This window comes from Ambystoma mexicanum, chromosome 12 (genome assembly GCF_040938575.1).
Source record: "Ambystoma mexicanum isolate Mex_15411 chromosome 12, UKY_AmexF1_1, whole genome shotgun sequence".
Taxonomy (NCBI): domain Eukaryota; kingdom Metazoa; phylum Chordata; class Amphibia; order Caudata; family Ambystomatidae; genus Ambystoma; species Ambystoma mexicanum.
In genome coordinates, this window is record NC_090936.1 from 684,486,092 (window position 1) to 684,499,537 (window position 13,446).

Genomic DNA, 13,446 nt, shown 5'->3' on the forward strand with positions numbered 1-13,446 from the left:
AGTCTGTGAAACCTTGTTTCATCCTTCTACCAGTTTTTCACGCTTTTCAATGAGATTTATATTACTCAAAATTCTAGAAGTTTCTAAATGGGTGTGGATTATTATAAGGGATATATGTACAAAAATGTGCATTTGCAACATGGCTGCTTTTCTGGTAATCTGCCATATTTTGCCATTTCTGTCCCCAAGGTTTTGTTTGTTTGTTTGTTTGTTTGTTTTAACATTTGTTGTGCGAGCCAGAACCAGGGGTATCAGGGTGCAATAGGCATCAAGAGGGTTGTTAAGCTTAAGTTACATTGCTGTAGAGTATCATACATTATATACAGACAGTAGTGAAAGGGCAATTTGTACAGGATAAGCATGAGACTGGCCAGTTACATATTGAGAGACACAGCCAGAGCCAGTTACACAATAACAATACAGAAGACAGTATATACAGTATGTGCAAGAGAAATGAAAATTCTAGTGTATATATAATGAGAAGTTAGATGTAATTTTCCTTGATCCAGTGGATGGCTTTAGATCTGAAGCGAGGGTAAGGTTAGTCATCCCTCAGGCCGATGGGAGGGAGTTCCAATATTGGGCAGCTTTGACTGGGAAGCTACTCCAGTTCAAGGTGTCCACGAATTCTACCAAGTCTTAAAAAAAAGCCCATAAAATTATATTTAAAACTGCAAACCTTTTTACATTTTTACTAATTCTTGCTGCAGAGATAAAAGTATTTACAGTTAATTTATAAAATAGTCTTTGGAAGCAAATGACAGTCCATGTCACTGGATCATTTTTCTTTTCTTCCTTCAACTGTTACCAAATGTCATTTCCTTCAAAGCAAGGTTAGGGTTTCTCAGCTTAATTGAAGGTTTTATTGCCCCTTCACACTTCAGAGGTTAGTGCCCCAGGACTTCTATTGTCCCAGCCTGGAGAACAGACGAATTAATAACTTTTTTTTGGGAGCTTGCAAATTCAGCCCATGTGATTTAAATCTTTATTTTCTTATTTTGGGTCCGGAATGAAAACCTGTGGAATAAAAATAGCCCCTGTATGTATTTTCACCAACCACAAACCCCTTCACATTGCTAGGTAAAGGCAGGCTTTCCTTCAACAGTTTACCTTTTAAATGGGCATTTTTCTCCTTTAGTTTTGCAAAAGGCCATTTTAACACATGTGTTGAAAAATGCTAGCATTTCCTTTCAAATTCAATTTTGCCATCTGCCTTCCCAATAGTGCCTTGCAGTCATAGTTAGTTTCTTGTACCCAACAGTCTGTAGAAGGCAAAGGTCTCCTAGAATGGACATGTGCACAGAGCTATGATTTCTTTTGCAGGGTTCATTCCTTTGACACTTTATAGCACAAAATAAAGTGTTTCCGGTGCCCAGCAGAAAGTGAAGTTTCTTGTTGATGTCTCTCAGAGTTGGTTTGACAGGGCCTGTCATTCAGGGATTATGCCTGGTTTTGGTGAGGCACAATGAAATATCCTGGGCATGGCAGGGCCTTTTTACTCACAGTGGTTTCGAAATGAGCAGATGGAATTAGCGTCAATGCAGCATTTTTAAAGGGTGAAAAGTTTCATTTTGAAGGGGAATTTTGGGTTTTCAACAAAGCAGTGCTGCCTTTTCACTTTATTCCATTTATATGTTTCAGAACACACTGGCACGCTCCTTTAGTGTGGCCACTTGTTCCATCCTGCCTGAAGTGTGCTTGGCAGGACTGTGCAGCCATCTTCTTGTTGCTGCAAAACGCAGTTTTGAGGTCCTGGTGTGCACTGGAGCCAGCACAGCCATTTTCTGTTTTCTGCAAGCAGGCGGCTTGGTGATGTGGTGAAATACTGTGGATTGGGTCAATATATCCCACAGGCTTTACCACACAACAAACACTTTCTGCTGTATAAGCGCCATACAAATGTTCAATAAATAAAAAAAAGAAAACAGGGCTGCTAATGTATTTTTCAGCACTCTGTTCCCCCTTTCTCAACCCTCTGATCCAGTCATCTAGAAGAGGATAGGGTGATGGTGCAGGATCATGTGCACCTTCATGGCATTTGCTACTACTTTGTCATCCAGCTCACACCAACTGATAGAGATCATGCATGCATACAGTGTATGCCTATATTCCTCGTTGCTCTGTCTTCCCAAAATGGCACCACACCCTGAATTCTCCCACTACCTGCTCATTGATGGTGCAACTAGGTCAGGCTGTGTTGGGCCAGGCATTGACATTCTGGAGATGGTTAGGGTGGCACAAAGTAAAGGGGAAATGGGGGTCACTTGCTATAGTCTGCCTGGTGGACATCTGGAGTGTCATCGACACTCTATTGCAGCCACCATCACTGCTTGAAAGGGGTGCTGAATAGCTGCATCTGTGGCACGCAATGTGTGCTCCTTGAATGCATCATCCTCTTGCCATCCACCTCCAAGTTCAACTTACTCACCCACCTTTAGCAGGTACTCCTCTAGTCACTCTGCAACTACCACAACATTCCCCACATTGGTAGCAATATCCTCCTCCTCCCCATGCTATGCCTCCCCATCTGGTGTTCCATCTCATTATGCTCTGTCCCCATTCTACAACCACTGTCTCCCTCTCCTCAGCCACCATTTTCTCCTCTTCAACCACTGTCTCACCCTTCTCTACCACTCTCTCCCATGCCACAACAACTTCACGCATTACTTAACTTATATCTTTGCCTCATCAACCAGTGTCTCTGCTAACCCATGCTTTATCTCAACCTCTGCCTGCCCCTCCTCCTCTTCATACTATGTCTTCCCCTGCTGACTGATTCACTTAGCCTCTGACACAGAGGAGGAGCATCCCACCTCCTCTTTTTCTCCCCTCACCATTACCACCAAATTAAATGATATGATGCCTAAGGTCCTAAAAAACACACATGCTCCTAATGTTCCTAATGTTCCTAGGGTGTTCATGTTCAAAACTCAAAGCAAGTGATAATAACACACCAAGGGATTCTCACAAGATTCCCATGATTGGGAAGGTTTCTTGAAGCATACAAACAGTAGACTAGGTGAATGAGCACAGTGCTGTAAATCTTTATGGGTTCACACACATAGGTAAATCTACAAACACAGGTAAGGAAAGTTGTTAGGAAACTTTTGGTTTGGTTATTTTTTTGGTGAGGCACAAAGACAACAGTTAAAAGTACAAGAGGAACCTTTTTAAATTTTAAAAGGTAGTACGGCAAAACGGAAAGATTGGGGAGGAAATATAAAGATCACAGGATACATGTAGAAGAGTATTAAACAACAATCAACAAACACTCAATTGTCAGAACCTCACAAAAACACTCCAAAACCACCAATTTGTGAGTCTGTTCTGTTCACTCCTAACTTGACAGCCAATCAAAAGCCACAAATGGAGTATGAAGAAAATGTGGTCTTTCATAGACTCTCGACCCTGCTTTAAAATGGAGCAAGACCTCTGCTTGTCTAGTCGAACTCTCCTCTTGATTCTTGGGACAGCTTTGAGACTCTTGGCAGGGTTAATCACTCAGGAAATCCTGCCAGAATACCACAGGGCTGTTCAACTATGGCTAGAAAATCTTGACTTTCCCGCAAGGCACATTTTGGGAAATTCAAATGCCTGTACCTGGTGCAACAGTGTAGACATGTTGACAACTTCCCAAATGCTCAGGATTTAGCCAAGGAAGCATTATTCCATGGCAACAGAGGGAAACCATGTTTCAGTCTCCCGGCATGTCCAATGTAAACATTGAAATGGAGCATTCAGAAAGCATACCAAATGTTTTTCTGCTTATAATTCATAAACTTGAACCACAGAAGTCTTCCGGTGAGTAAATGAAGCACCAAAGGAGTCCAACTGACATGCAAGATGGGGGCAAGGGCAATTATAGGCATGTTACAGTCCCTTGACATCACTCAGGGATAGAAGCCAATCCAAACCACACCCTCTTTAAAAAAAACACAGGTGCAGACTCTCTCCTAAAGTCCAACCTAGGGGGAGGAGAAAACACAGCATAAACATGTTCTGCGCCATTGCTCAATGTGGGTTGCAGAAGCAGATGGTTCACATTGTGAGACAGCTGGAGACTGGAGAGTGGTGGAAGGAGCAGAGGGTGAGGAGACAGAGGTGTTTGGCAAGCTGGCCGCAGTGGGAGCAGGAGGCGATGATGAATGGTAAGAGAGTCCATGAGCATGCAATAACATCAGAGGGTGAGAATACACCAAAGGAGGTGGTTGAAATTACTAAGGCGAAGGAGATCACAACAACAAAGAGAGGGGGATAATAGGAGAAGGCGGTGAGAGTAAAGGGAGTGAAAGAGGAGGTAATCACATCATGGCACAGGAGTAACGGTCAGGGGGAGGTGATTGGAATCAGTGTGAAAGAGCAAGTGGTGAAGCCCAATAAAAATAAGGAGGTGATAATAGCAAAGGCTGACACAGAGAAGGTGGCACCGGGAACAACACTAGGTGAAGGTGGTAGTCAAGGTGGTAGTCAAGTGGCACTGAGGAAATTAAAGTGGTAACTTTACAGGGAGAAGATGATAACTGAATACAGGTTGTGACTCAGAGATAAGTGGGCAGAGAATCCAGAGGGGGAGAAGAGATTACACTATCAGGAGGTAAAGAAAAGATTGATTTGATGGGAGGTTACCAGGTCCTAGATAGCTAGATTTGGAAGGTCCTGGTTGTGCCCTTTGGCTTTAGGCAGGGCCAGGTGGTGGTAGGAGAAACAGGACAGCATCAGAGAGATCACAGAGCTGAGGGGGAGAAATCAAGAGGAAGCAAATACAAGGCCTAGGGAGTCCTCTAGTGCTCTCCCTAATGGCTACATTAACGGACCCATCGGCTCACAAAACATTATAACCGGGTGAGTTATGACGACTGAACCCCAGAAAGACTCAGGTCAGTCTGAGAAGAAGCATTCAAGTCCTCCTAAAGCCTGGAAGTTTGATGTAGCCCCTTTCAAACTGAACAAACTTTAACACTTGTTTCAAATGCCAGGGAGGCTGTAACAGCAAAAAAGTCTCTAGACAGGATTAGGGTTTCAGAGGAAAAGAGCAAGATTTCGGAAATGAAGTGTTTTCTTGGGCTCACCGGGAAGTTCCATTTAGCATTATTACTTATTCTTAAATTAAGTGAGGTAAGCTCAGCAGGAACAGATCTTAGCAACAGACACTGGCTCCCATCACCCAGGCAGGAGCTCTCCAACTGCCTGGGCTAGAGCCTTCATCACAAGCATTCCCTCACTCACACCATAACATTCCATCTCTCATCCCGGACGTCTACATTCACTGCCAAGCACATCACAATCATTTCCTATAGAAAGAAACAATTCAAACTAGGTTTTGTTTGGGCAGATCTCATTTTCTTCTGAGTTGCCCATTCTTGTGAAATTATTAGACCCTAATAAAGATAGGTTATATGGTATTTTCATTCTTCTTGGTCCTAGTAGGAACCCAGGGACACGTCTAAAAGGTTACTCTAACACCTAACATATAAACAAGCTTCACGAATACATTGGAGCACGACTCAATCTCATCATACAATCACCGTCTAAACATGTCAGCACCCTTTAAAGTTCTCAAAGCAATCATTCTTAGAGCATTAGGCATTAGCCCTTTTTCTGATCAACCATATGTTTTGATTGTGCTTTACTGATGTGGCAGACAAGCAGACAAGCACAATCTTCAACCCTACCTTTCATCCCCTCACTAACCTCTACAACGTGTTCATATTTCTTTAACCCTACTCCCCCTTCATCCTACCTGTATTCTGATGCCATTTTACATTTCTTTGCAGAGTAACACCTGGATACCCATGGCGGGTGCACAATATGCTACTTTCTAGTAAAATCTTGGCCCTGTTAGAGCACTCTGGTGGTGACTTGTACAGTATAAAAGGCTAAAAGGCTCTGGGCCTCATTACTAAGGCTATGGGCCTCGATACAAGCATGCCGGTCTGGTAAAAACGGTGCCGGTAAGCCTACCGGCACCATTGTTACTGGACCAGCAAACCCCAAGTCTGCGGGCGGCTGCCGTCCCGCCCACCAGGTCTGACCTGGCGGGCGGGACGGCACCCGCTCGCCGACTTTCCTGGAAGCACCGGTGCGTCTCTCATCCCACTTCCCATTTGAGTCCTATTGGACTCAAATGAGAATGGGGATTAACATTTTTCCGCCGCTTGACTTCCATGAACACCGGATCGTAATCCCCCGGTGTTTCCGTAGAGACAGGCGCCAGAAAAATTGACAAGTCTGGCCGCAGCCTGCCGGTTTTACTGGCACGGCTACCGCCGGACTCGTAATGAGGCCCTATGTATCATGTCTATCTGTATGTATCGGATTTACACTAAACAAACCTAGCTATGAAGCAATAGACAGTTTGAGGAAAAAGGAGGAGACACCAGAGAGAACACTGAGGAAACTAGGGGGCAGTGTAGTAACTTTGCTGAACATGTTGCGGGGGACATGACACCTGGCGGAAAGGAGCGGGGTGACAGTGGTGCTGAGGGATATCACTAAACTACTACACCACAAGAGTCAATTGCTGACACTCTGTTATAACTATCAAAATACTGGTGGGTTTCTTTAAAATGAAATTCTAAAGACACGCCCGTCGTCTGAAACTTATAACACCACAGTTGGTCTTTAGAGTTCAATGCATTGACAACAGTAAAAACGCCAGAGCCCCCTCTAGCTAAAGAGGGCCTGCAAGCAGGCTAAAAGGAGATGGTGTTTGATTATTGCCACCAGGGCACTATTAGATATTGATATTTGGATTTTCCTTCACCATGTTAGGACCTGCTTTTCCCCTTTCTTCGTGCTGTGTCCCTTTTCCCCATGGTGTTTGTATTTGTGAGGTCATCAGTGGAATGTTGGTATAAGTGCTGGAATGTTTAGTATGCTTGAGACCCTGAGTTTTCCCCCTTTGGAAGTTACCATGATGTAGCCTGGGTGATGGGAGCCAGTGGGCTCTATTCCCTTAGCTCCCTTCTTATCTCCAGTACAATGCACTTGATGCCACCTGAATGTGAAGACTGTGAATAAAGGAGCTTTCTGAAACTACCGTAGTCACCTATATCAGATTAGGCTAACTACTGGCACAAGCTGGTCTTGAGAGTGAGGAAGGAGATAATGAACTGCTGCGGGGGTGCAGGTGGAAGGAGCTGCATGAGTGAAGTATGGGGGTGGCTCACTGCCCCACAGGCAGGCTTCTGCCCACCAAGTGCGAAGAGATGGCGCTATGCTGGCAGTAGAGAGACTTACCTGTCTCACAGTGTTTGGGCCCATCCAACTGAACTCACACAGAGTTTGTCAGCTGAGCAGTGGAGCTTGGCCCAGGAGAGATAGCCCTATAGTAACTGCAAAGAGGGACTGCTGATTTTGCAGTATATGCATCGCAGACTGCCTGGGTCCCAGTGCTCCGTCGGAAAATGACCTCAGTTTACATGTGACTGTGTGAGAGGGCTGAGTCACGTGGACAATAGTGGCTGGTAAACACTTTCCACGCTGTGTTAGTCAGCCCAGGGAGTACTGTGACCTTGGAAGTGATTGCAGCTCATGGCTGTCGTGATCCCACCTGCGATGCCTCAGGAAGGCTGGGACCATTGAATCCGCACCTCTCCTAGATCTCTTTTGGAATGGTGACATCATCCGGGAGGCTGGGAGGTATGGCGGACAACTGAATGCCGAGTCCAAGGAGTATTCTGTCATCTGCAGTGTGACAGAGGCATTAGAAGAATGGCCCTTCAACGTGCATTGTCAACGTGCAATGCTGGTCCGATAGCACAGCGAGTAGAGCCCTCGCTTTGACATCTGAGTAGAGCCTTCTGACGCAGGTTCGAATCCTGGCAAGTGCCAGACTCAGCCTTTCATCCTTCTGAGATCGATGAATGAGCACCCCACACCGTGGGTAATAATAAGCAGCTCTAAGATACCTGAGGGTTCATAGCGCTATATAAATGCTAAATTATTATCATTTTATCATGATTCACAGTGATGCCGGTTTCCACGTTGTTCAAGAATTTGTGGGGTGCTCAGAAGTGGATATGAAGTTCGGAGCAGTTCTATGAGATCCCTGCTGGTGATCAATAATGCGGATATTCAAAGGCTCTGCGATCGTGGTTATGTTTTGCGCAATGGTTCCTGCTGAAACGAGGCTCCGGCAAGCAGGGACATAGTATGCTGTGTCGGGTTGCCATGGTCGCTGATGACCTAATTCTATTCATATAGATGAAGCAAGGTACTATGGTTACAATGTGTTTCACAGAGTGTCAGTAACCTTGGGGTAAAGCTGGCAAGGGGAATGTGTTAAATTGTGGGTTTCACGGTTCAATGAGATGCGTTGGCTCGGTATTATGAGTTTAAGGCTTTACTCAGTTTCAAGGTCAAATCACAGATGTAAGTACACAAGGAGAAACAGATAGGTACATTGAGGGGAGGGAGACATCTACCGGCCCATCATCTGCAGCATTCAGGTCCCAACTGACTATGTTGGAACATATCACCCATCTCACAAGCAAACATTCCATGCAAACCTTCTAACCAGCCAGGCTCATGCAGACTCAATACAAAGGGCAGGATTAATACAACACAACACATCTTCCCCCTCACACAAACCATACAGCAACCCTGAGAATTAACACAATGGGGAAGAAAATGACAATACCAAAAAAAAAATTACCACCAATACCCATTCCAAACACAGCTCACAGCTAAGAACTAGCAGCTCACCACACTGAACCACTTCTAGCTTCATACAGTTAACACCATTAAAACACTCAACTAAGATGTGGTAGGCCATTACCACAACTACCATTGCAATCGAAAGGAACCAGTCCTAACAACACTCTTCACGCACTTAAACCACCATCACAACTTCTAATCCACCGTCATCATTCTCTTTCAATAAATATAGCAAGAACACTATTCTGAGGTTAACAACCCCTAACCTACAACATCCAGGAAATAAACTCCAAGCTAATTAATTGAAAGCTAGAGTTAAATTTACTCCAACCCCCAAACTTACTGCACTTTAAAACAGGAGAACGAAAACACCAGAACTAACATCCTGTTATAGTGATGGTATTTCGACTCTGAGTTTCACCACCAAACCCCCGAGAAACTTCTACACAAAGTGTCACATTGGCGCTACTGATAATGCATCACTTGACACCAAATTTACAATATGGCGACGAACACTGAGAATCCCTCTCAGCAAATCCATTGGTGCCACTGGTAAACTTCCACAAAATTGTCACGTTGGCGCCACTGATAATGCACCACTTGACACCAAATTTCCATTAAAATCAACGCCCACTGAGAACCTTCTCTCAGCAATTACGTTGGCGCCGATCGTCTTACACTACAAGACACTATGGGTCTCATTACGAGTTTGGCGGTAGCCATGGAGCTGGCTGCCGCCAAACCGTGCTCTTTTACCGGGTTCCTTCAATATGGAATAACCGGGTTATTCCAACATTGGAGGACCCGGTCATTCCTCCTTGCAGGAACCATTCCCCATTCCCATTTGAGCCCCCATAGGGCTCAATGGCAATGGGGATGGAGGTAACAACGGGCACATTATGAGTGCCCCGTTGTTACCTTCTTATTCCCCTAGCGGGACCCGGAAAGCACGCCTGGTTTTACAAGTGTGCGATCCGGGTCCCGCGATGGGAAGCTTGGAATCAGCCCTGTCGGAATGAAGGAGGCCGGTCCCGTACCGGCCCCCTTCATTTCGTAACTGCACGGGTCATAATGAGGCCATATCTATTCAAATGTCTAAACCTTCCAAATAGCAGTCACAAATTCATTTTTTACCAAAGATCACCATACTCACTCACATGTATTCATCCACCACATATCGAACAGCAAATTGAATTTAAACATGGATGATAAATAGCAACATTTCCCGAAATAAATGTCCATAGTTTAAATCGCAGAGCTGAACTAATAATTTGCCTGTGGAAAAAAACAAGATTAGAGTAAAACATGGCATACCTCACGGCTAAATGATCTTATTATAATGCAGTGTAAAACAACACATCACTCTTCCAAAGTAGTGTCACACACACATCAATCACACATATGCGAAAACCTAGGCCATTTTTAACTTAAACACAATAGTGCCATAAACTATGTCTCAAGTCATGTACTGCTGGACCCTAATGCAAAACATCAAAAATAGTGAGACATCCCTCAATTCATACAGTCCAAAATGAGTAATTTCCATATTTCACAGCAACCCACCACAAGAACTAATTGGACCCTAAACATGGTATAAAATTATAATCAAAACACCAGAGTCAAGTCCCAAGTCCCATAGAATAAAGCCAGCAGAACTCTTATGATAAAATCCTGTGGAAAAATGAATAATTAATTCTGCACTATAATACCTTAGTACTAACCTTGTACTTGTATTGAAACATCACCATAAAACATTAGCGGGAAAAACTTTCCCCCAACATTGGCCACAGCATATCGCACTACATTTAATCTGTGTCTTATCTCCTACCGACTTTAAATGAACATTCCCATTTCCAAACAACATTGCAGCAAGTGATGGCTTTCGCATTTTCAACATTAAAAAAATGTTGTGTCGGTACAAACTCATAGATGATCAATGAAAAGGATCACTTCCCTGATGATCCAAACGGAAGAAAATAGACTGCTAGTAGAAAAAACAAAGCACCCGCGACCCTCAAGTGGAAAGCATTGAAATCCCTCAAGATACACAAGTGCGTATTTCCGACATTTCCCTTAGACTACTGGTACACGTTGATACACGTCAGAAGGTCTGTTACTCTGAACTGCCTCCTCTTGTCATTGCAGTACATATAACGTTCCAGTATTCAAGAACGTTAGCATCAACATTCCTTTCAATCTGTGTCCATCGCCGATAACCCACGTATCCAGATGACGTCACTATTTCAGTGAAAATTGCGGCCACCAACACATCTCTCCGCACCAGGGGAGTTTATAGGTCTGGAAAAGACCCGGGGCTACGCTGATGTCGGAATTGTTGGGACTGGGGGCTAGCTAGTCTTTTGGCTGTAGCTCCTGAAATTCTATCCGGGTCTACAACCAAAAGAACAGGGGCTATAGCCCCTTTAGCCCCCCCTAGCAACGCCCCTGCTCCGCACCAACCATCACTCGTGCTATTAGGAACGTGATGTCTCCAAGCCAAAGCAGGCTGAACTTAAAACAACACCACGTTCAAGCCGTCACCCATGAGAGTTTTTCAATAAATACTTTACTGGAACTGCGGATTCATTCAGTTGCTTCAATGATGTTGTAGGCTTAACTCTAACGCCCACGCACATCAAACACAAATTGCTGGTACAGTCTTTACGTATCTTTAACAATGAATGCTCTTCATCTGCTCCTCTTAATTGTAGCCATCACGCTGACCGCACACAGTCATTCAACTGTTCCCCGGCCCCATTAACACTGCCAACCGCCAAACCCCTCAATTGCGCACTCTCGCAACTGCTTAGCAGCTCACATACACGTTTTCGCATGCTCGTTGTGGGGAAAAGAGTTTACTGGTTCTGTGACAGCACGACAATTGTGCGCAGCGCTGCCCTAATAAGCTTCAGTTGTCCCTACCCACTCCAATTATGCAGGGCACGTGGCGCGCTAAACAGGGTGCCAGGGGGGGGGGGCGGGCTGTGGATATCTCTTATTCCTCTTAGCTTCCTGGTTGGTAACTTGCCACACTTGTCTCCTGGTCCCAGTATCTTTTTAGTACTCCTTGCTCCTTTTCTGTTCGTGCCTCACCACAGTGTCCAAGAATCCTCGTCGCCATTGTTAAATCGTGGGTTTTCACGTCAATGAGATGCGTTGACTCTGTATCATGAGTTTTAGACTTTACTCAGTTTCAAGGTCAAATCACAGAGGTAAGTACACAAGGAGAAACAGATAGGTACATTGAGGGGAGGGAGACATCCACCGGTCCTTCATCTGCAGCATTCAGGTCCCAACTGACTATGTTGGAACGTATCACCCATCTCAAAAGCAAACATTCCATGCAAACCTTCTAACCAGCCAGGCTCATGCAGACTCAATACAAAGGGCAGGATTAATACAACACAACAGAACGCAAATATCGTTTTTTAAAACACAAAATGGTTAGGTCAGAATAAGGTCGTCCTTTCAACTCCACGAAAGGAAGTTTGACTCCACAGTGTCCGTTTAACCATTTTCCTCGCAACGCACACCAGCATTAAAAGGTACTGTACTGTGGAGCAGTATCCTTGTTTTGGTGGCAGTATGCTTGCCGTCTTGCAAAGAGCTGCTCATTCTATTGAAGATGGTATGCTGAAGACGGGAAAAGGGTTTCCAACAGGTCTTTCAGGAACACTTTTATTATTGGCATGCTGGCCTGCTATGACACAAGGAGATGATGACTGTTATTGTTGTCTGCGAGGTATGAGAAAGGACCTCTAACACATTTTCAGCATTTTCAGCAGGAGATCAATATTATTGGTTGCACATTTTCAGCAGGAGATTCATTGTAATGGTTGCTCATTGATACATTTGGGATGGATTAGGGCACCTTTTAGATGCTAAAAAATGTGAGGAAATTTCAGTGCTGAAGACGTTCCAAAGGCAACAAAGACCTATAGAAACTTTTTTAATGCTATTCGGTGAGTTAAAGTGAATATGCTGTGTTTGAACATACTGTATCACAGTAATAACGTTTCAAGGATTTTGCAGCACATATGAACCCAGAGAGCGGGTCCTTTAAGATGAGGTAACAGTATCTGAGATGGATGGGGATGCAGATCTTACTCAAACATCAATAATCAGACCGACGCAAGAAGTTGGCAAAAGTTGGAGCTGTTTTAATAACTAATCCTTAAAACAGGGAGTACAACGGACATCAATGGACACCGCACAGACTTATCTTGACATAATTCATAAAAAACAATGCCTTTAAACTAAATATTCATCATGAGTGATGTCAGGATACGTGACAAAATAAGAAAACCTACTAGGGGTTGTGGTTGGTCAATGGGGAAAATCTACATATACTTCCTATGGGATACAGGGACGTGATTGGATCTCTAAGGTTAGGTGGGCAACTAGGCCAATCCCAAGTGCGAGTCATCTTCCGTGTCATGAAAATATACAACATACTATTGGTTTATCAAACTATAGGGTTGTTTGCTACGTGGCCCTTTATAATTGGTTGGCACGCTTGTACCCGTCTGGAAGATTCCACACGCTAGAAGCACGCAACTGGGACTCCAGGTGCTAGGGGGGTTTGGCCTGGTCATGCCTCCCCCACCCAATTAGCCGAACATCCATCATCACTCCTGCGGTCTGCCATTCAATTACTACCTTTGAACTCGGCCTTGCAGAGGCTCACTGAGCCTGGGAATAAAAGGGAGTCCCAGTCTTATCTTCTGGTCTCGGTGTAGCTGGATCCAACGTCTATTCTCATCTGATCATGTGACTGGAGACCACGTT